The 24,055-nt window shown below is 39.6% G+C and overlaps 9 non-coding genes across 9 annotated transcripts; all 9 read left to right on the top strand.

Moving 5' to 3' along the window:
* Positions 1–5,414: 5,414 nt before the first annotated feature.
* trnas-aga (transfer RNA serine (anticodon AGA)) lies at positions 5,415–5,496 on the top strand. Its single transcript has one exon. It is a non-coding gene; the product is annotated as a tRNA-Ser (tRNA).
* Positions 5,497–5,910: 414 nt separating this feature from the next.
* trnag-ucc (transfer RNA glycine (anticodon UCC)) lies at positions 5,911–5,982 on the top strand. The gene has a single exon. It is a non-coding gene; the product is annotated as a tRNA-Gly (tRNA).
* A 1,253-nt stretch (positions 5,983–7,235) lies between these two features.
* Positions 7,236–7,307, top strand: trnaa-ugc (transfer RNA alanine (anticodon UGC)). Its single transcript has one exon. It is a non-coding gene; the product is annotated as a tRNA-Ala (tRNA).
* A 470-nt stretch (positions 7,308–7,777) lies between these two features.
* Positions 7,778–7,859, top strand: trnas-aga (transfer RNA serine (anticodon AGA)). The gene has a single exon. It is a non-coding gene; the product is annotated as a tRNA-Ser (tRNA).
* Positions 7,860–8,253: 394 nt separating this feature from the next.
* Positions 8,254–8,325, top strand: trnag-ucc (transfer RNA glycine (anticodon UCC)). The gene has a single exon. It is a non-coding gene; the product is annotated as a tRNA-Gly (tRNA).
* A 1,258-nt stretch (positions 8,326–9,583) lies between these two features.
* trnaa-ugc (transfer RNA alanine (anticodon UGC)) lies at positions 9,584–9,655 on the top strand. Its single transcript has one exon. It is a non-coding gene; the product is annotated as a tRNA-Ala (tRNA).
* A 445-nt stretch (positions 9,656–10,100) lies between these two features.
* On the top strand, positions 10,101–10,182 carry trnas-aga (transfer RNA serine (anticodon AGA)). Its single transcript has one exon. It is a non-coding gene; the product is annotated as a tRNA-Ser (tRNA).
* Positions 10,183–10,581: 399 nt separating this feature from the next.
* On the top strand, positions 10,582–10,653 carry trnag-ucc (transfer RNA glycine (anticodon UCC)). The gene has a single exon. It is a non-coding gene; the product is annotated as a tRNA-Gly (tRNA).
* A 112-nt stretch (positions 10,654–10,765) lies between these two features.
* On the top strand, positions 10,766–10,837 carry trnag-ucc (transfer RNA glycine (anticodon UCC)). The gene has a single exon. It is a non-coding gene; the product is annotated as a tRNA-Gly (tRNA).
* The last annotated feature ends 13,218 nt before the right edge of the window (positions 10,838–24,055 follow it).

Raw genomic sequence — 24,055 nt, 5'->3', positions numbered from 1 at the left:
TTAATTGCTACTTTAATTTTTATTCTGCTTTTACATTTTTATTTGACTACTGTAATGTTTAGCACTTTGTGTTTAGCACCTGTGGGAATATCAGGTGTTTCGAACATCTTGCTTTTCTCCAAATTGTGTTACTAACTCCCCAAATATCCTATATCCTTTAACTCATGTCATCTATGCCTACAGGACAAAACACTGTTACCCTATGCTAATTAGCTTGTTGACATGTACCAGTGTCATTAGCTTAGGCACATTCTCTGGCAAAAATGTCAGAATGCACCAGCAGCAGATATCACAAATATGTAGTTAGGGTTTGCTTAGCTACATTAGTCAACAAACCAGTGGTTCTCAAATCTAGGGGCAGCACGATCGCTAATGGGACTTTTCTTTATACCTTTTTGGTGTAGTGTTGTTACTGTTGTGTGGGCCAGACAGCCGACAGACAGCATGAAGCAGCATGTGTCCATGCCAGGGTGCAGGTGAGGAAAGGAGCATGCACACAGCCCCCGAGAGAAAGAGGGCTGCAGATGGAATGAGCTTACAAGAGGACATTACCCAGACCTGCCCACTCCCTCAGTCTCTACTCATCCACACACAGGCAGCAGCGAGGGTTGGGCGTGGATTGGGAATTAAATTAATTACATTTCCTGATGATTATAGATTTTTTTACTCCGTCAGAAGGATTCAGGGCTAGTCAAAAAATATTCCCGGCTAAAGCCCTGGAAGCCCGATGTTGACGATGCAGATGGATAACGTGATGTGTATGTATAAACTGTGCAGCCATGGACTGCATCTTTCTGGAACTGCTATCTGTAAAAAACAAAATACTTGTCAACAGCTTTTTTGTAATTTGAACAAATGGGTACAACGCTGTGGCATTTTGTTCTCCTCACTCTCACTTTCCTTTTACACAGACAAAAACTTCACTGCATCACTCTCTATCACAAACACCCAAAAAGTAATTTTAGAGAATATAGAAAATCAGGAACTGAAATTGAAGTAGGCAAGGTCGGTTGAGTAAAAATGGGGCTACACCGAGAAGTAAATTACTACACTTCATCACAAAACCAGTCCTGGAATGCACTGAAGATCTCGGATTGGTGATCTATACCAGTGTGAGAGAATCAGAGTGGGGATTTTTCCTTAAAGCCAAAGTCTGTCATGATTCTTCCAGGCCCACCTCTCAGTGGTAGATGGATTCATCACTGTGCATCCTGATATAATGTTTCCAGCTGGTCAGAAAGTCCATGATACTGACTGGAGGATGGGGGCAGTGGATGTATTGAAGCAGATGGGAATTTTTCATGTTCACAGGAGGTGGTTGAAGGTATTTTTTTTTAAATAGCAAAGCTAGCTGTGGTGTACAGTGTCTGTGTAGTGCCGAATGAATCTCCATTCAGCCTCTTTCCTTCCCCTGACCCAGCATCATCACAATTGGCTTGTTCTGTGGCAATGCAGGGTAGGAGGGGAAATGACACAGGGACAGAGGTGAGGGGAAAGAAATATGGGCCACAGCAGCAGAGCCTATTGTGTTTGTCTAGAAGTGAGGTAGCTTTGTGTGGACAGGCATGGATGAATGCCATACACACCAGTGCTACAGGTACACTGTCATAGTGGCTACCAGTTGATTGCATCCAGTGGTAGCCCACACTCATTTTGCCTCCTCAAATATATTCTAATAGTAGAAATACCCAGCAGTCCTTGAAATTCCATCTTCTGTAATTTGGGGAAATCCAAACAATTATATACAGCATATGTTCTCTGTTCGATCTTAGCTACATCATTTATGTAGAACAGTCAGGACGTGCAATGATGCACACTGGGATTGTGGAGGCAGATGTCAGAATTTTACATTGCCAGACTGCCCTTGCCAAATCTTACCAAGTTTCCTATGATTGGTAATCCTTCTTCTGGAACCAAAGTCACACAGTAACCAAATGTGTTATCTCCTCTGTGGTTAATTTCCTTCAAAGTGTCTTACATTCACTTGCTACCCACACAAGGACATCAGTTCCCTCCTGGGAGAGACTCTTGCTGCAGATCCACTCTCAACTGTTTGTCTCCTTCACAAAACAGTCAGAACGCTGTGGCATGGAGTGCACTAGTTTTATAGCCTTACTATACCTGCTGACTATACAGTGCAGTCCTCTAAATCCAGTCTATGTTTTCATCTGTACTGCAGCTGAATTGTCACTTGCTGGCTACAAAATGATCAAAAATGAGTTGGTACACCCTGTGAGCCTGTGCCGTGCACTTGACTGCGCTTTGCACAGTGACCTAAAATGTGAATGCAAGATAGAAGCATGTGATATTTAACAGCACAAGGTACAAGTTCAAGATGAAAAGTCAAGGAAGAGAGAACATCCCACATGTAGATTACTTAATTTTGATTCTTGCAGGTTCCTGTGAGGTAGAGATCCTAACATCAGTGTTGTGACAGGAGACAGAAGGACACTTGATAATGACTCACACTCTGTCCTTGCCTAATCATCTTGGGTATGCATGAGCCCAATTAGGGCACAGAAACAAACAACACCAATCTGTGACATTGTTTTTTTATGTGTGATGCAATGCACTTTTAAATCTTTTAGTGTGTCTGAGTCTGTGGAGCAAAGTACCACGTAACTGACATCCTACATTCAGAACCAGTTTAGGACCTCTGTCACATTCTTGCTCTCTCCTAATCCTATCCCCATAATACGTGTGCACACACTTACAGTCAAAACTGCTTTCCCTCGCTTAATTGAAATAGTTAATGTATTATTAATGCCAAAAAATGCTGACAGCCATGAGCCATACATGATATGGAAATGGTATTGGAGAGACAAAACTGGACTAATTGCCTCCTCAAAGTGAGGCCTGCAGGTAGAGCCTGTGGCCTGAGTCTGGTAGAAAAGTGCCTGTCCAACATGTCCTTGTATTCTTATTTCCTCGTTCAGCTACTTTTTTGCTGCTCTGTATTCCTCTCTTTTTTCTGCCTTCTGAGCTCCCTCAATGTGTCTCCCTTGCCTGAGCTCTTTGGTAAACCATGGCTTGTTGCTGTAGCACACATGAATGCAAATTAGCTCTCTGAAACTACTCCAACACCAACCTTACCCTATTTATGATTCTGCAATGAGTTATACACCTCAGAGCAGGTTATTATGTACTGCCATACAATATACAGACATACATGTGTTAGAAACTGATACTGAGCATTTTAATTCCATGTTTTCCCATGCACTAGCTGCAGGACCATTGCATGAGATGGATGTGTCAGGGGTGACATTTTTTGCTACCTTACTATGTTTACATAGTCTCTTTTAGCTGGACATGCATGTATCAGACGTTTGTCATCAAATTCTACTAAATTTGTTCACAGTTTTATTTGCAATTTTAGATGTAGATGATATTTTGGATACACTGTGGACACACTGTAACACTGTGTCTTCAACAGTACTGGGGAAAAAAACAGATGAAGTACAGATACTGAAATATTTGTTTTTCATATCCTCAACACAAAAGGTTAGGCTTGTACTTACATATTGGAGAAAAGACTTTTCAGCAGCTCTGCTTTTATGCAGTGACCCTGGTTGTCATAACATTTTATGTGGTCAAAGCTTTTACACCAGACATCAATGGATTTTATGTGTTTGTGGTTTTGGGAAAAAGGCTCGCTTAAAACAAATTTGTAGTCATAGTTTGGACCTTGAACATAACAAGTGAATTGAGAAGTTTCCCTATTTTTGCATGTGGGAGGAGCAGACAGAAGACTGCAGGCAACAAATGAATGCAGCACCAAAGGGGGACATTATTTAAGGGGTTTGTGCAGTGAAAGTCAGAATGTAGATGAGAGAACTATCATAAGACCAAAACATACCCTTACAATGAGGAGATTTAATTAGGGCTTGTAGCTTCCTTGATTCACCCAATCAAAACATCTCATGTGGTGTTGAAACTTTTATCTTTGATGACTTCTTGTTTAAAGTGGCTATAATCAGTATTTTTGTATTAACAATGGAACACATGACTACTTAAATATGAAGGAGGACAATTAACCTAGAGAGGATTATCACCTGCCTCTGCAGTTCCCCTTTATAGCATCTTTTCAGCTCAGTATCTTAGTTTTTCGGCCCACGACTTTACTGTTTTGGTTCACTGTCAAAGCTCTCAAAGCGTTGTTTTCGGCCATGGCAGACAACTGTTGTCAGAGGAAAAACTCACTACACACTACCTGCCAAGCTCCAGAGAGAGACCAAGGTATTGACTAGCTGGTGAACATAGTGGAGCATTTAGCAATAAAAGAGCCAGATTGTTCCCTCAGGATTTGGTGGAGACCAAACTCGAGCCAAAAGGAGAGTGATACTGGACTGACAAAAACACGACTGCAATGAATAATAGTATTACTCTGTATCTGCTGGAAGTGTAAATAGGCAATTTAAAATGTTATGTATTGTGCCATACTTACATTGGCAAAAATATGACTGTTGAGTTGATCAAACTACATAAGATTTACATTTTCTAAGTGGTATTTTGTGCTTTTTGACTGTGTTTTGGTTAGTTTTTCAATTTAACACTATATATTTTGAATTTCTTTTTTCTTATAAATATTTGCTCACTTACAATTCAGTGTATTTGATGAAATCGCATTTAAGGGGGACGCAACGTGCTTTTTGTGATTTTCGGATGTCTATGTTAAACATAATCAAAGTTCCAAAACTTGAGGTTAACATATGTAAAAATGCTGCCAGGGCCAGGGCTTCAGTCTGCTCTGAATTTGTTTGCAAAGTTTCCTCTACTTCCCCATCGAACTGATGTCATATCATTCTAGCATGCCCATAAACAGCCATCCGTTCCGTAGCCTTTGGTGCTAAGGCTAAATCCAACTTCTATTGTTTGTTTAAGTGGCCTGTGGAGCTAGTGGAAGTCTATATGAGGCCCTGGGTTCAATCCCCGGCACCTCCAACAGGTTTTATGATGACAACACACTTGTGGACATCACATCACATCAGCAGAGACAAAAAATCGAAAGGCTTCACACTGAAAAAATATACACACACAATTTGTGTATAAGAGCTTGTGTATGAGGGGTACAGAACATTAAAAACACTCCCTAATAGAAAAGTCTAATAAGACAGGACAGAGAAACTTGTTGAATATTTCTCGCAAAGTTAAACAAAGACAATAGTGGTTTTTCTTTGGCGGTGATGGTGATGTGACATATCTATAACATGGTTACTTTTCTTTTATTACCTGTCAGATCTCTATCGAGACACAGTCATACACCAAAACTGAAGAGTAATACTGCCTTTACAAACTGTCTGTGAAGCTCTTTGTGAGGCGATGATATGAATGTTGTACTGTAGTGTAGTATTGGTGGAACAACATGTGGGACATGTATGCATTTGACACCTGAACAACAGATTCTTAGCAAGATGGTTGTCGTGGCTGAGTGGTTAAGGCGATGGACTAGAAATCCATTGGGGTCTCCCCGCGCAGGTTCGAATCCTGCCGACAACGAAGCCTGAATCTTGTTCACGCGCTGCCCGATTGAATTCTGAGAAGCCAGGAGAACCGTAGGGGCCACCTCTTGGATGAGTAGTGAAATGCCTTCAGGAATCAAACAGTGAATCCAGTTGCTTTCAAATGAGTGATTCTAGATGTTGGACAGGACCTGCTCTACTTACTCTTCTGCACAGTCCTTTACTTCATACATTGACTACATACAATATCCACTCTGTTATCATTTAGTGTTTTGCAGCGTAGCTTCCGTAGTCAATAATAATATTACTATTAGTTACAGGTATGTCAAACTACATTCTCCTCTTCTCTGCTTGGTGTACATCCCTCTTCCTCTGTTCCTCCTCCTCTCCCTGTTGAATTCTTACACTGATATAAAGTGCTGATTTTGCGGTAAAATCCTCATCTGGCACAGCGATGGTGGTATAGTGGTGAGCATAGCTGCCTTCCAAGCAGTTGACCCGGGTTCGATTCCCGGCCGTCGCAGTTTAGTTTCGTTGTTTACAAAGCAAGCGGCAACTTTCGTGGCTGGGAAACCAAGCCAACGCTAAAGTGCCACAAAATGCAGTTGCTCGAATGGCCACTTGAGGCTGGCTCCAAAAGTGAGTTACTCAGCGTGGACCCCCATGCTGCATGTTGTAATGCCCAACTTTACAGCAGAAACAGCCTGTTACAAAAAAGGGTTTTGGTCTCTATAGCTAATTTCCATGTTCATGTATGGTGGGAAAGTTTTTATATAACTCACCCATTTACATTTTCTTGAGGCAGAAGTCACGCAGCGCCACTGTCCAAACTTGTCTTCGTCTTCCAGAGGGGGGTGCAGATCAGCTTTCTGTTGGTCTCTTCTAATAAATTGCCTTAAATTGCAGACATACCACAGGATTCCCTCAAGTCTTCTTATGAACCCTGCCATAGAATATTTGGAAAGTGATCAAAAATTAGGGGTCCGTCAGATTGTTGAGTAACTACTAAAGAAAATATTCCAATTGTTCGTCTACATCATCTGAAGCCTGTTATATCGTATTTCTCTGTGCTGCAGACCTCTGTTGTTGTTGAAAAACTATTAAAATATGCCAGTGAGCCACACCGTTGCACAGAGTGACATGTTCCTCGCCTGGGTCACATTAGTTTGTTTACAAACAGCTCCAAAGTCTAATAACCGCAATCACGTTTTCAGTCTCGGGAGAGTAGTTCATTGTACGGCACACTCCACTGTACACGCATGGGAACACGGTTATGTTTACAGAGCTTCGCTAGCTTGTTGTACTAAATATCACAAACTCTTGAATTTGTATCACATCACTGAAGGTGAAAAGATCGCTCTCTTGAGACAGTGGGCCTCATGCAAGAACCACTCATACGAACAGATTCGTTCTTCAGAGGCACGTACGAGTGATTTAAGAGCATTTGTGGTGAATGGAAATTTGACTGAAAATTCTCTTTTTTGTAATGGATTCATTGCTCACGTAATCAATAGGGCAAACTGCCAAACATTTGCTGGTTTTACTTTGTCATTGTCGTTTTAGTTTGACATGATTGCAAAGTGAATTTTTGGGGTTCTGGACTTTTGGATCATTTGTAGTGTAGCCTACGTTGTGGTTTCAGGGCCTACACATGTAGCTGCTGTGGTTATGGTGTATCCTCTTTACGCTGAAGTACATATCCAGCTTAAGTTGTGCTACGTCCCTTTGTTCAAACTCTTCTCATATGTCTGCTATCTTAATTCACTCTGTAAACGGGGGGATGTAGCTCAGTGGTAGAGCGCATGCTTTGCATGTATGAGGCCCCGGGTTCAATCCCCGGCATCTCCAACAGGTTTTATGATGACAACAAACTTGTAGACATCACATGAGCAGAGATGAAAAATCGAAAGGCTACACAAAATCAAAAAATATGCACATACAATTTGTATATAAGAGCTTGTGTATGAGTCGGACAGAACATTAAGAACACTCCCTAATAGAAAAGTCTAATAAGACAGGACAGAGAAACTTGTGGAATACTTCTCACTAAGTTAAACAAAGACAATAGTGTTTTTTATTTGGAGGTGATGGTGATGTGACATATCTATAACATGGTTACTTTTCTTTTATTACCTGTCAGATCTCTATCCAGACACAGTCATACACCAAAACTGAAGAGTAATACTGCCTTTACAAACTGTCTGTGAAGCTCTTTGTGAGGCGATGATATGAATGTTGTACTGTAGTGTAGTATTGGCGGAACAACACGTGGGACATGTATGCATTTGACGACCCAACAACAGTTTCTTATCAAGGTGGTTGTCGTGGCCGAGTGGTTAAGGCGATGGACTAGAAATCCATTGGGGTCTCCCCGCGCAGGTTCGAATCCTGCCGGCAACGATGCCTGAGTCTTGTTCACGCACTGCCTGAATTCTGAGAAGCCAGGAGAACCACAGGGGGGACCTCTTGGATGAGTAGTGAAATTCCTTCAAGAATGAAACAATGAATCTGGTTACTTTCAACAAGTGAGTGATTCTAGATGTTGGACAGGACCTGCGCTACTTACTCTTCTGCACAGTCCTTTACTACATACAATATCCACTCTGTTATCATTTAGTGTCTTGCAGCGTAGCTTCCGTAGTCAATAATAATATTACTATTAGTTACAGGTATGTCTTCTCTTCTCTGCTTGGTGTACCTCCCTCTTCCTCTCCTCTGTTCCTCCTCCTCTCCCTGTTGAATTCGTACACTGATATAAAGTGCTGATTTTGCGGTAAAATCCTCATCTGGCACAGCGATGGTGGTATAGTGGTGAGCATAGCTGCCTTCCAAGCAGTTGACCCGGGTTCGATTCCCGGCCATCGCAGTTCCGTTTCCTTGTTTACAAAGCGGCAACTTCTGTGGCTGAGAAACCAAGCCAGTGTGAAAGTGCCAAATACTGCTGTTACTTGAGGCTCCCTCCAAAAGCGAGTCAATCTACATAGACCCTCATGCTGCATGTTGAAATGCTCAGCTTTACGGTAGAAACAAATGTGTTTACAACCTGGTACAAAAAAGGGTTTTGGTCTTTATAGCTAATTTCCCGTTCATGACAACTCAACAGTGGGAGATATTTTATATAACTCACCCATTTGAATTTTCTTGAGGCTAAAAGTCACGCAATGCCAATGTCCAAAGCTCGACTTCATCTTTGACTTTGTCTTCCAGAGGGTGGTGCAGGTCAGTTTTCTGTTGGTCTCTTCTAATAAATTGCTTTAAATTGCAGACATACCACAGGCTTTCCTCAAGTCCTCTTACGAAACCTGCCCAAGAATGTTTGGGAAGTGATTAAAAATTAGGGGTTCATCACATTGTTGATGAACAACTGAAGAAAATATTCAGTTGTTCATCTACATCATCCAAAGCCTGTTACATTGTACTCTTCTGTTGTTGTCGAAAAACTATTAAAATACGTCAGTGAGCCACACCGCCTCACAGGGTGAACTGCTCCTCGCCTGGGTCACATTAGTTCATTTATAAACGGCTCCAAAGTCTAATAACAGTAATCACGTTTTCAGTCTTGGGAGTGTAGTTCTGTGTACGGCACACGCCACTGTGCAACACGGCTTCGTTTACAGAGCTTCACTAGATTGTTGTGTTACATATCACAAACTCTAGAATTTGTATCACATCACAGAAGGTGAAAAGATCGCTCTCTTGAGACAGTGGGCCTCATGCAAGAACCACTCATACGAACAGATTCGTTCTTCAGAGGCACGTACGAGTGATTTAAGAGCATTTGTGGTGAATGGAAATTTGACTGAAAATTCTCTTTTTTGTAATGGATTCATTGCTCACGTAATCAATAGGGCAAACTGCCAAACATTTGCTGGTTTTACTTTGTCATTGTGACGGTTTGCTGCTCGTTTTAGTTTGACATGATTGCAAAGTGAATTTTTGGGGTTCTGGACTTTTGGATCATTTGTAGTGTAGCCTACGTTGTGGTTTCAGGGCCTACATATGTAGCTGCTGTGGTTATGGTGTATCCTCTTTACGCTGAAGTACATATCTAGCTTAAGTTGTACTACAGCCCTCTGTTCAATCGTTTATCATACTTCTGTTGTCTTAATTCACTTTCAGAAAGTGGGGGTGTAGCTCAGTGGTAGAGCGCATGCTTTGCATGTATGAGGCCCCGGGTTCAATCCCCGGCATCTCCAACAGGTTTTATGATGACAACAAACTTGTAGACATCACATGAGCAGAGATGAAAAATCGAAAGGCTTCACAATGAAAAAATATGCACATACAATTTGTATATAAGAGCTTGTGTATGAGTGGGACAGAACATTAAGAACACTCCCTAATAGAAAAGTCTAATAAGACAGGACAGAGAAACTTGTGGAATACTTCTCACTAAGTTAAACAAAGATGATGGTGATGTGACATATCTATAACATGGTTACTTTTCTTTTATTACCTGTCAGATCTCTATCCAGACACAGTCATACACCAAAACTGAAGAGTAATACTGCCTTTACAAACTGTCTGTGAAGCTCTTTGTGAGGCAATGATATGAATGTTGTACTGTAGTGTAGTATTGGTGGAACAACACATGGGACATGTATGCATTTGACACCCCAACAACAGTTTCTTATCAAGGTGGTTGTCGTGGCCGAGTGGTTAAGGCGATGGACTAGAAATCCATTGGGGTCTCCCCGCGCAGGTTCGAATCCTGCCGACAACGATGCCTGAATCTTGTTCATGCGCTGCCTGATGGAATTCTGAGAAGCCAGGAGCCACCATAGGGGGCACCTCTTGGATGAGTAGTGAAATTCCTTCAAGAATGAAACAGTGAATCTGGTTGCTTTCAACAAGTGAGTGATTCTAGATGTTGGACTGGACCTGTGCTACTTGCTCTTCTGCACAGTCCTTTACTACATACAATATCCACTCTGTTATCATTTAGTGTCTTGCAGTGTAGCTTCCTTAGTCAATAATAATATTTGTATTAGTTACAGGTATGTCTTCTCTTCTCTGCTTGGTGTACTTCCCTCTTCCTCTCCTCTGTTCCTCCTCCTCTCCCTGTTGAATTCTTACACTGATATAAAGTGCTGATTTTGCGGTAAAATCCTCATCTGGCACAGCGATGGTGGTATAGTGGTGAGCATAGCTGCCTTCCAAGCAGTTGACCTGGGTTCGATTCCTGGCCATCGCAGTTCTATTTTGTTGTCTATGAAGCCAGTGGCAATCTCCGTGGCTGATAAAATCAAGCCAACAGGAAAGTGCCAAAAACTGCTGAGCTGGCGGTGAAACCCTTAATTTCCACAGCGATGGTGGTATAGTGGTGAGCATAGCTGCCTTCCAAGCAGTTGACCCGGGTTCGATTCCCGGCCATCGCAGCTCCGTTTCCTTGTTTACAAAGCAAGCAGCAACTTCCGTGGCTGAGAAACCAAGCCAGTGTGAAAGTGCCAAATACTGCAGTTACTTGAATGGCCACTTGAGGCTGCCTCCAAAAGCGAGTCAATCTGCATAGACCCCCATGTTGAAATACTCAACTTTACAGCAGAAACAAACATGTTTACAGCCTCATACAAAGAACATTTTTGGTTTCTATAGCTAAATTCCCTGTTCATGACTACTGTGCGGTGGGTGAATTTTACTCACCCATTTAAATTTTCTTGAGGCTTAAAGTTACGCATAATTAAAGGGGCAGCTTACAGAAGCCTCCCAATCACAACAGAGTGGGCTCATCGGCAGGGGGGCCTCAAAGAAACAGGAGCTAAAACTGTTTCAGACAGAGGCTGAACTAAGGGACTGCATAAAGCGCCAATATGAGATACGATTTTAGAACTTTAAATCATGCAAAGATTTACCAGTAAAGCCCCAGAATTAAAATATGGAAATGTACATAATATGTCCTCTATAATACACTCTGTTTTGGTGAGGTTGAATGAGCTGTGAGATTATTATAAATCAGGCACAGATGTTAGTTTCTGACATTCAACAATAAAGAGATTTTTTCAACTTCCTCCACTGGAAGACATTCTTCCAACATTTTGTTTAGACTGTGTGTTGTCCAGTGAAATATGTTGCCTTTTGAACTTCTGTGCCATGCGTCATTGTTATGTGTCATATGAATGCCTGTGGGACTGTTAATAACAGCGGCTGTCCACTTATCACCAAGCTCTGGCTGATGGTAAGTGTTGGCAGACAGAATTGATAGAGTTCTGGTTCAAGAGGATTCACTAGACTGCACTTCAGTCGTGCAGTGAATGCTAAACATTGGTATTTATCAGGGAAAGTGGGTGAGATGTACAAGAACAAATCAAATAGCCTTTATATGCACTTTGTTCAACTTGTTCAAATGGAAATTAGAACTGTGGACAAGTGCTTTCTGTTGTAGACAGAGGACACAGGAAGATAGTGTTTCCTTACACAGTGCTGACAGCTTATAGAGCTGCTGGAGAAATGTGGTGTCAACAGACTTCTCAGGTGATTGGCACATTTTGCTTGGAATTTAAAGCTTTAAAAGATGCTGTGGAATATCGCTGCTTTAAAGAATTAGCACAGGATGCCATCAGGGCACTCTGAATATCCAGTGCTGATGGAGAGAAGTTAACCATGGTACAGGTTTTTTTAAACAGCCTATATTTATTTTAGATATTTTATATGGTCTATGGGTGAAGCAGCATAAATCACTATATTAACTCAGCAGAGGAAGGGATATATAGAACAACCCAGTGGAGCATAATATGCAGCTTTCCAAAACCTTTACAAATCACTGTTAAAAAATAATGATGTTTTATGATGCGACAACGCTGTGGTTAAGGTCTGGTTAGGTTTAGGCACAAAAACCACTTGGTTAGGATTAGGGAAAGATCATAGTTTGCATTAAAATGTTCACATGAAACATGGTTACTACTTCTTTACAGTTAGGCAACCTTTGTCGTCATGGCAACAGTGAACACCACCACCAAATGCCCCGACTCACGGTTGGAAATGGGAAGCAAACAGTGGTTGAAAGGGGAAGCAAACAGCAGTCTCCTCCTGCTGTTCACTTTTTGCCACCTAACTAACTGTCTCGCCATCCACCCAACTCTGAATTTAATAAGGAAGTCACCTTATATATATATATAAACGTCATCTGACTTGCAGATGACGTTTATATATATATATATATATATATATATATATATATATATATATATATATATATATATATATTATGACTGCGGGTCATAATTTTTACTGCTGCAAGATGGCGTCCGTCACTCAAAGGTAACTATAGATTGTTTTTGGTGACATAGTTTATGACCTATAGGGACATTTTTTTTGGGAGGACAGGCTCTTAGAGAATGTGGCCAGAGGGCAGTCCCAGTCGCTGATTGAGAAATTGGCTGCTGCCTTTCTAAATCTGGTGCTAATTACACACAGATTGCAGATTTAAACTGAATGTATGTAAATCTGATGCTGAATATTGATAAAATTTGTGTAAAATAATAAGGTCTATCCAGAAACACAGAAGCTGGAGATGAAACCTGGACTACAGTACAAGCCCTGGTCTGCTACAGTATCTGTAGCAACAGTCTGTAATCACATGTAACCAACAAGTAATGCCAGGACATGAGCAGAGTAGAAGGTGCAGGATGCCCTTTTGTGTTCACCAGTTCTATCTTTTGGTTTCTATCAATTAGAAGAGAAACAATGTGAGACTTCCCTTCCAATTAAGGAAGAAATGAGTCAGGATATGGCTTTTTCCATGCAAATAGAACAGTATTTGCATTTCAACCACACAAATTTGCATTTATAGTGTTTCAGTAAGCTCGTTTAGTTGTGTGTTTAATCATTGGGGATATTTCATGGAAAGAAAAGGCTCATTAAAGTCTTGTAAAGTCGTGTATCAATACAGTTGGCTTTTATCGATGCAAACAAGAAGAAACGGAGAAAACATCTCCAGGCTCAAAGTTTTGATCAGGTTAAATTCATGCACGTCTATCAAATATACAAAGTGGACAGACTCCAGAATTAGAGAGATTTATGGCAATAATTTGGCTGATACAGCTGTGGACATACTCGATGTAAATAACAGCTGGAATGATTAATTTACTCCAAAAAGTGACACTGAGCAGAGTGTGTGCAGAATGACAAGTAGGGCGGTGAATATATTGAGTCAGATTTCATTATCAATGGAATTACTCTCTCCTCTGTTATTACGGGTGTGATAAAGACCGGCCACAAGGTTGCTGAACTCATCCACTGCTCTCTTGCACTGCCATACTTTGTAACCCTATGGCTAAATTACACTAGTGTGGGCTAGTGCACAGTTCATAGAAAACATTGGAAACATAAGCACGTGAGAATTTCTGCCACGGTTTGTGTCACAGATATGATGACATAGTTGTTTTTAGGCTTGCAATCATTTCCAAATCTTGTAAAATTTGATAAAAGGCAGATTTATTTGCTGTAATAAAGAGCATTTTTTATTTAATAAACCACTTCACACCAGTACAGGCAGTGATTAATTGTTGTATTGGCATCCAGTCCAACAATGTATTCCTCTCCTTTAACACTGCAGCTCTATGTGCACGTCACAGTCTTCTGGTCTAACTACCAAAACTAAACTAATTTGTATTGTACTATATTGTTAGTGTGGGTGCAGTCAGCACTAGAACAGGAGCAAGCAAAAACGAAATAAATTAAAAGAACAGCAGGGGATAGTTAAGAGATGTCGATAACACAGTAGTTCATATTTTGGATTGAAGTTTGTCTTCTTAATCTTCATGTAAGGTGTGTATTCTATTCAGTGTAAAATAATAAAACTATTCTATCCCGTCAATGAATATTCTGTCTAAATTCATTATTATCTCACACTTGCAGCTCCAGACATTCAAGGTCCCAGTTTCCAGACTGCTCTCTCTCTCTATCTCTCTCTCTCTCTCTCTCTCTCTCTCTCTCTCTCTCTCTGTCACTATGCTTCTAAGATGGAGACAGATGATCATCACTGTCTCACTGCTGGAGAATTCATGTCTCTCAGCTATTCCAAATACAGTTGTCTGACTTTTCTGATGAACTAAACTCCAGAAAGTTTCCTTTCTTTGAGTAACTCAACATGCAGTTCTCTTTCTCGCTCTCTACTTTCTTTCCACTTTTTTTCTCTGATGTCTTCAGGGGTCTAACACATGTATTGTTGTCATTTAGAGTGTTTCAGTCAGTTATTAAAATGTGACAGTTTGGTATCAGTGTTATGTGCATTTCATATTGTCATCTTTTTTTAAAAGATTTTTCCTAGTAGTTTTTCCTTTTGATGGTTATGAGCTTACAAAATAATATTAATGTGACCAACCATAAAATGAAAGGAGTCTCATTCAGAATGAGCCTTGGGCACAATAACATCCTCAATCTACAGAATAAACCATACCGATGAATCAATTTGTGACTTCTTTAGTTACAACTAACAAAGTTTACAAGCTGTCTGAAGTAGCTCTTACTTTTTACCTCGTATATTTTCATCATCATGGTACATTTATGGAGTAAAATGCTTGACGACACGGTACAAATTTCTAGAAGTCCTCAAATGGAGTTAAGATACTACATCCAACTAAAAACTAACCAAGCTGTAAGTCTCATTCAGACAGGATTAATTTCTCCAGAGTATGAAGAGAAATTTTAATTAGCGTAACTGTAGTAATTATTGAGCTATTTGTTATTTTTAATCCCCTCCTGAGCTACCATGTTATATGTTATTTTTTCCGCCTCAACACTATTAATTTCAGCCCCAATTCCCTGTTGTTTTTATGCGCCCTTGAAGGTGGTCCAATAACCTGAGTCCTGTCTGCAGAGACGATTTAGGTGTCAATCATACTGCAGCATTTCCTGACTGCCAAAGAGCATCTTGTCTGTGAGAGTGAAGACAGGCCTAACATTAAAGGCTTTGAGCAGTCACTTTCTAATTGAAATGCTCGGATATCATCTCCAGCTATACCATACCTTGGGAACCATTAAGGTGAAGGGATAGTTAAAGTCCTCCAGGAGAGCTGGTGTATGTAGATTCTTCTAAATGCTATGATGAGCCATTGTACTGAAACCTATATGCAGATTAACCAGAGTTGGAAAAATAAAAACAAAAATAAAACCACCAACATCTCAGCTCCACTGAGACATAATTCTGTGCTGCCTTCCATTAAAATAACAATTTACCTAATAACCAAAGACTCTCTTCAAACCTCTTCAGCTAGTATGTGTGTACATTCTTTAACAAATTAATTCATTTCAATCATTCTCTGCACTGTTTTCAATTAGTCAGTTATAATTGAATTTTTCTTGGTACACTATGGGAAAGCATTTTAAAAGTCCCCTGGCACACAACTCATAACGTGCTGATTTGATCTGTGGGTTGAAGTTGGGTCCCTGCTTCACGTTTTACTAAAATTAATCTGTGAATGTCTTAATGACTAACCTATGCAATCACACACACACACACACACACACACACACACACACACAAACAGAAAATTCACACTGAATAATAGAAAAAGACAGAAATCTTTCAATACTTTATCACCCATGTTCCCTTGTAATTCCTTTTGGATGTGTGTGGCTCTACAGATGAAGTTTCAGCTCTGTGACAGACAAAGCTAAGCTACAGTAAGTAACACTGACATTGACTGCAGGCTTACCCTTCCATAAATCCGACAGAAACGAATGTAACAAAAGCAGAGCCGTAGCTGAGACAGCAAAGTAAGAAGAAATCCTATGAGGATGTCTCTACGAAGCATATTGATGTGCTGTAGTTAATCTCTGGCAGCTTGCCATGAAAAGGCACTGGCTCTGAAACTAATGCACACCTGTGGGAATAAATCAATGTTGGTAACGACAGCCGCTCATTTTTTATGGGATTGAATTGTAGGAAAATAATACCATGACCGTTGAATCCCTAGATACATCTCATTAAGCGCTGTCTTCTTTCAAATTTCTTTAAGCGGGGCCCTAAATGATTCAGCAAACCTCCCAGTTCTTCAGTTTTTACACAGAGGCACTCAGATGGCTTTGTGTACTAAGCGATTCACTTCTCAGTTCATACCAATTGCTTTGACTCATACTGTTAAACTAACAATATCATGCTTTAAGAGAAAATAACAGCAGATGAAGCAGGCAATCAGTAAAACTATGCAGCTGTTAGCTTTGCTGTTCTTCAAATGAGACATGTTTCACATAGACCTAAATGAAACTCATTCTTCTACAAAAGCAAACAAAGAAAGCTTTGATGCATCTTTTTGTTGTTGTGAGCGACTGTGGATACTGCATACACTTACTGGGATTTGTGTCCATGGTTGTTTTTCTTAATTAATTTCCCTCCTTCGGCTCTGGCATCACCTGCAGTATATCTTACTTTGGCACTAACCTGATATGAAAGTCATTCATCACCTGATCAGGGAGACAACAGGTGAGGTCACAAGAGCTAATAAAACAACACATGGGCAAGGTGGTTTGTTGATTAGACAGGCAATGCTACATGACAACAGATGAATTATGAATTTATGTTATTTCTCTGGACAGCCAGATTAATATTTGTCAACCTATATTCCAAAGGGAAAAGCCGAAGAACTGAGATTGAACAAGTGATGCAATGAAGGGGAAATATCTGGAGCTGCCCTGAGGAATGAATTATGAAAGTGTCTACAGTTATCTTCTGAGAATAAAGACAAACCGAGCTTCATAATTGATAAAAACACCCTTAAAATATTCATTATTTAAGTACAATTTAACTATTACCCTGTTCAAAATCAGTTAAATATCTTGTTTACTATAGGTTTGAGTCATAGTTCTCTGGTGTTTAGCATTAGGAAGGAGTTGGCTGCTTGTTGGTGTTAGGGAGGACTTTTTGTCTCATTTATTGTGGTTGGGACACCTTCCTGTTGCAGCCTTTCTTTGTGACATTAGATGAGTATATTTTTAAATACCAATCTATCTCATTGTAAAACTGCAGTACCTCATATTTTTACAATAGCTAGGATCAAATGACTCTGTTAAATGTGAAGGGGGTCACTCATAGTGATGAACCTTATCATAACACTTTGCAGCTGCCCTCAGCTTTAAGGAGCTTTATAGTATCTTTCAACTCACTGTTTTGGTTTTACGATCTACAACTTTACTGTTTTGGTTCACTTTCACTGCTCTCATAAATGTCATATACAGAAACAGCACGCAGCTGTCTTTGGTAAGAAAGCTCTAAAAAAAGATATAACAGATATATTTCCCTTAGGAGTTGGAGGAAACCAAAGCAGAGCAACAAAGAAGAGTGACTTACATTCATCACGTGGACAGAAACACAACTCAAAATACCACTAATGTTGCTCCTTATCTGTTGGATTTGTAAATAGGCAAATGTGCACCATATTAACTTTTTAAGGTGATGCCCCTAAGTGATCGAAATCCGTTATTGTAGGTTTAAAGTAAATATTACCACTTTTCATGTCACCTCACCGATTTTATTTTGTTCTTGCAGTAAATGTTGTGGTGACTGGTGAGTAACAAGTATTTTAGGAAACCAATTTTTGTGAATGTTGACAACAGCAGAATGGGAAGATTTAACATATTAAACATAAATAGAAATTACTGTAGGATTAGGGTTTGGATATGGTCACGTTATTTTCAACAAATACCATCAAAAGGAGTTTAAAAAGCCATATATATCAGTGTCTACACATAGCTGCTAGCATTAGTTGGCAAGCAAAGCTAATATTGGACTGTTTCTGTTTATTGTTCCCATCTCATCAGCTCAAAGCCTTTGTTTGCTGCTGTGTATTGTAATTGTACATGTAATACCTGTTGTGTTTACACACATCAGGCTAACAGAAACTTTTGTTTTCCATAGGCAGTAGTGATAAGGAGCCAGGTAAACAAACTCATTCCCCATGCTGGTCGGATCTGTGGGTTTATTGATGTGTGCTGAGGGACACGCTCTCAGATCAGCTGAACCCTGATTTCCTTGTCAGTAACGGCTCCAAAGCAGTCATAAATTTAATGAAATATATTACAAACCATCAGCACTCACTGGACACCTGCATAATGACAATCATGACATTGAAATGGCAAAGTAAGAACGGTCGACTTTACTCTTCTGCAATAACATAGCATAGTGCAAAGCTGCTTGTTTTCAGGTTAGACTTGCTGCTGTGTATTTCTGTGTTAAGTGATATTTTTGTCATCTTACTGAATTATTATTATTTTTTGCTGGTAACTACTCAGTAATCTGTTTACACCACTTTATTTACTACAACAAAAACAAAAGAGAACTGTATTTTTCAGAGCCCTATTCAAAATCAGTGTCTATGTCAATGATCCATCTGTCCAATGGGAAAACCTTAATTACAGTTATTTCTACAGGTCAATTCAAGCTTTCTTGACAAAAGTTCTCCTCTTCCCATCAGTGCAGGCGGAGATCATCTCTTCATATGTATCAGTTCAATCCTTAAGGTACACAGATGATACAAATAACAGTGCCAACCTCAGTATAGGCCAACCACAAAAGCAAAATAACAAAGTTTGTCTATGATTTATATGGAAATCAGCACAAGACCTGGACTTTGCAGCATGAAATGAAAATGGAACCTTGGTGCTGATATGAGGTTTCAATTACTTTTGTTTTGGTTAGGTGGGACTGAATTGGATACCTTCTCTCTTCTCAAAGCGGAGAGAGGAAAATGATGAAAGGTAAAAACATGTCCCACCTTGTTGCTTTGTTTCTTCAGCTGTGTATTGCAGCGCCTTCTAATAGAGCCCCACATTCAATCATTCAAGCAACTGTTACTGCTTTTATTCATTTTTGTTTTAAATGTTTTCAAAGGCTACACTTTTTGAAAAAAGAAAATTAGAGAGAAAAATCAGAACAAAATGTTTTTTTGTTGTTTTTTTTTCATTAAGTGAGCTTTTTAAATATCACTTGGCATCCAGAACCAAATGGTTTACCATGGCTCTGTGGTTTACCATTCACCATATTCATGCTAAATTGACCCACTCGACCTCTCTTGGGCCTTATGAACCAACAGCTTTTTCATGACATTTTCTTTTGCTTATTTGTGTTTATTGGGTAGCATTTTTGATATACACTCCAGATATTACACATATTTTTCTTCAAAACATAGGATAAGAAAGATCTATGCTCCTCACCAAGTTGCTCCCATCATTCGACAGTCCCCACTTTAGTGTCTCAGGTCTATCCGAATAGAAGTAATATCTGAATAAATCATCATCTTAATACAGACCCAGAACCAGTTTAGCTGATCTCTGACAAACTGCAGCCACAAGTCACTCTGAATAAAGAAGAAACGATGTAGATAAAAATCCATTTATAATCAAACCAGATGTGGTCAGGTTTTGAATGTGTAGTTCAACATTAGCTTACCATGTCCTAATCGATCAGTGTGTTTACATTCACCAGGGTCGCCAGGTCCACAGTTTTCTTGTGGAATTGGGCAACTTTTGAAGTGTTGCTGCAGGTTGAATTTTTTGTCTGCAGGTTGGGTAGACCTATTTTGCATGCAAATTGCATGAATAATATCTATAAATAAAAATCCATGTTTTAAATGAAATAATTTATTTATACCCAAATCCTTCCAAACTGACTCCAGATCAGCATATACACACATGCCAACACACCACCCATGGACACACACACACACACACACACACACACACACACACACACACACACACACAATGTGCTGTAATCCCAACTCTGGAAAACTGCTTTTAATGCTGGCACACACACATTTATGGTGTTACTTTGTAGATATTACAATACATTTGGCAATGATAGCAATGCTGTAGGACTTTAAAAGCAGAGTATATGGTTTGGCAGAGGCATATTTTGAGTTCTGGTATTGGGCTGGTTTTTATTGGCCGTTGTGCTTCTTTTGTCACACAGACCTGGCTACCCTGACATTCGCTGTAGTAACCTGGTTACTGTAAATCTTTGTGTACGTGCAGCAGGTCAGTAATCAGATTTCTTCACTAAACTTGACCTTATTCTTGAAGCGTGGCTCACTAATTTTAACTGTATTAGTGAGAGAAGCTGATTTCTGACTTTTCATTTTGTGTTTCTGGTGTGGAGTGTTTGTGTCAGGGCAGACGGACAGCACAGCGAGAGGAGCACAGACAGAGCAGAGCTTTTCATCACAATATAAATGTGTCTGAATTTAAGAAATATTTAAAACATTAAGCGCTGGAGACCAACTTATTTAGACTTCTACAGGCTGCTTTGTTTTAGTTTCACTTTTAGTTGGACTTTAGATTGACTTATTTTAAAGGGGACATATTATGTTTTTCCTTATTTTCTGTCATAATGTTACAATGTCGGATGTTCGTGTTAAATGTGGCCGAACTGTCAAACAATGAGGTAAACGTATGTAGAAGTATTCCCTATGAGCAAAAAGCATCAGCCTCAGACTGCTCTGACCGCTCGGTTTCCAACGTTTTTCCACTTTCATCCCGAGCTGATATTCTTTATATGATCATCTGCTCCATGCACAGAGTGTGAGTTCACTGCTCTGCTCCGCCAACATTATGGTGGGGTTTTTTTGTTTTTGGGGGTAGTCACGTCGAGCCATGACTCCAGTCGAGCTGGAACGCTGTGAGTGTTTTTCCATTACACAGCACAGCAAAGTAAAATAAGTTGTTTACCTGTTGGAGGCGTGCTGGTCGTCTGCAGCTCATCGTCAAACATCATAATCATTGTGGCTGTGTCTGCTTGTACTATTCCTCCCTGCATTATTTCTAACTAACCCGCTGAAAAAATATGTCCATATCTTCTTGTGTCAACTGGTTTTTAGCGCTGCTAACGAAACTCTGCTAATTTGGTGAGGAGCATGTTTAATTTCCCATAAATTATTTACAATAAAAGTTGCCTATTATGTAATCACGCAAAAGCTTTTAATTTGAATTAGTAAAGCAAGAAATGTTGGGTTTGCATCGGTGGTAACTTTACACAACTGTGATACAGCTGCCTCAACAGGCCTCCAGAAAACTGGCTAATCAGAACAGAGTGGGCTTATTAGGAGGGGGGCCTTAAAGAGACAGCAGCTGAGACTACCTATTAAGAGAAAGGCTGAACTGCATAAAGGGCCAGTATAAGATAAATTAGGAGTTTTTTTGGACTGTGAATTATGCAAAGCTACTTTAGTGGAGTCCAAAAATAAAAATATGGAGATGGAAATTACATAATAGGTTCCGGTACTGTTACTTTCTCTCTCTGCAGTCCTTAATCTTGCACATACATGACAGAGAAATCAGAGTTCTCAAGGAGGAAAGTGCTGTCTTAATCTCGTTCAGCCTCAGCCCATCTGAACTTTGAAAAAAAAAAAACGCCTGTGGTTTCGTTGCTTAAAAATCACAAGGAAGTGAAGACAAAAAGTCAGCGTGAGAAAAGGCATGTGTGGCGTGAAATTGTGAGATCTGTGTTAATTGTGTGAGCCTCACACTCAATGCATGAGTGCAAATGTGCCTGACAGATTAATGGCATTAAGCTAAACATTGAGCTAATTGTGGGTTCAAAACAAGCTTGTTCTTTTAATCTTCAGAGCAAAAGATAATAAAATAAAAGTCAACCGAATCATCTCCTGCAACCTTGTGGCTGTACTTTCAAGGCCAACATAAACATTCATGTGCCCTTTGAGGCATAATGCATCACTCCCAAAGGACTTGACTCATTAGATCATTAAGGGATTTTGATGAATGCTTTCAGCAAAGATATTTACATGACCATAGGATTGTGGATAATATTATGTCACAGCTATAGTAATATTTTATACATCTTCATGTCTTATTAACAAATATTGACAGATATTAACAGAATAGGAATTACCATGTATGGAACAAGGAGTCACACAAACACTGAAAAAGATATTGGACATTGAACAGGATGAGGTTTAGGCATGGGTGAGTAGCCTGGGTAATATATTTTGGGGATCATGCTAAACCCATCGTCCCGTATAGTGATTTTCCCATCATAGATTAGCAACTGTAACTAAGCATGGTAGACCTGTCAAGCTTTGTTTTTGTCCACATCCCAAAATGATGTGCATAGGGCTATAGTAAGAGTGATGCTCTGTTTAAAAGTTTAGAGGATGATGCCTAGTTTTAAACTTTCTAAAACCAAAAATACTACAGCAAAAATGAAAGGATTAAACTGTATGTTTATCTTATCTAAGGTAAGCTTCAATTGTTAGCATGCTCAGCTAATTAGCTTACTACCCACAGCAGTGAACAGGCATTGAGATTATAGCAGTTGAGTTGCAGGTTACATAAAACAAACCATCAAACAAACAAACAAAAAAACTATGACTACCACATCTACTGTGTAGTATTCTGACTGTATGGAGTCGGTCCTGGATGCTGTCAAAATTTAGGGTAACGTTAGCATCTCTGTTCTGGTCTTCATTGGACTTTGGAAAATGTACCCGCTAGCAATCACAGCCAATGACACCCATCATTGTGTTTTCACAAACCTTTTAGCATAACACATTCATAATAAAAGGCTTTTCTCTTTTAACATTAAAAGTGCATACTGTTCCAAAATAGGAACAAATATGTTAGCTAAAAAAGCGGGGTTAAGTTAGAATGAAATAACAGTCTAATCTTACATATTTCCCTATCATTCTTATATACTCGGATTAACCAGCTCTTAACTGCAATACAAGGGTAATGTGTAGTTCTTGTTTCCATATCTTCTGGATAATCATTTATGGAATGGAACTTACGTTAGCTTAATTAGCTAGCTAGCAACAGTTGAATCTGTCAGCAAAAGTTGGCTGGAAACTTGACAGTCGCCAGCTAGAAATGATGAGTCTGCCTTTACCTTTTTCTGTTGGAAATCAAGGACCAATTATTTCTTTAAAACTTAAGATATTTGAGTGCTAAGTTTCCACTGTTATCATTGTAAACTACTGCACCATGCAAGACTGGGAAGCATGACAGGCGTGGAAACAGGGTGACAGAGCTTGGTGAACGGTCAATTAGGATGACAACTTTCAGTTTTGTAAGCTGGTAACATTTACATGCACTCTTAATGGGAGTGGTGTGTTTTAGATTTGCACTTAACTTGGACTGTATTGATATCTATGTTAAAAAGACATCTCATGGAATCATAAATGGCAGATTTTTTCAACTCCAAGAGGAGGATGTAATCCTTCAAACGAAGTTGTCAGGTTTACCAGAGTTTCACCTTCTGTATAGTTAATCTTAATTCTAGAAATGCCAGTATCTAAGAAACCATATGGAGAGTGTGTGTTATAACTACTACAATGCTGTCATTGTAAAAATGCAACAAGTGAAAGATTTTTTTTTTTTAAAGTATTCAATTTCAATCAGCCATCAATTTACTGCTTCTTGGCCTTTCTAGCGTTAAACAAGAGCAGTGCAGCATCCTGTGGAAAACATTTTCAGGCAATCAACATCTTAATAGCTAGGGGGATGTAAGCAATGTAATATGATAATTACTCCCGTTTTTCCATTCAACCTCTTTGCCCTCTCCCAGCTACGGATAATATTATCACTCCATCACAAGGCATGTCAAGGCATGTCACGTTACGAGACACAACTTTTACCCGAGTGACATGATA

The sequence above is a fragment of the Thunnus thynnus genome, chromosome 21 (assembly GCF_963924715.1).
Source record: "Thunnus thynnus chromosome 21, fThuThy2.1, whole genome shotgun sequence".
NCBI classification, from domain to species: domain Eukaryota; kingdom Metazoa; phylum Chordata; class Actinopteri; order Scombriformes; family Scombridae; genus Thunnus; species Thunnus thynnus.
Note: the sequence above shows the minus strand (reverse complement) of the source record. Positions and strands in the feature narration are given on the sequence as shown.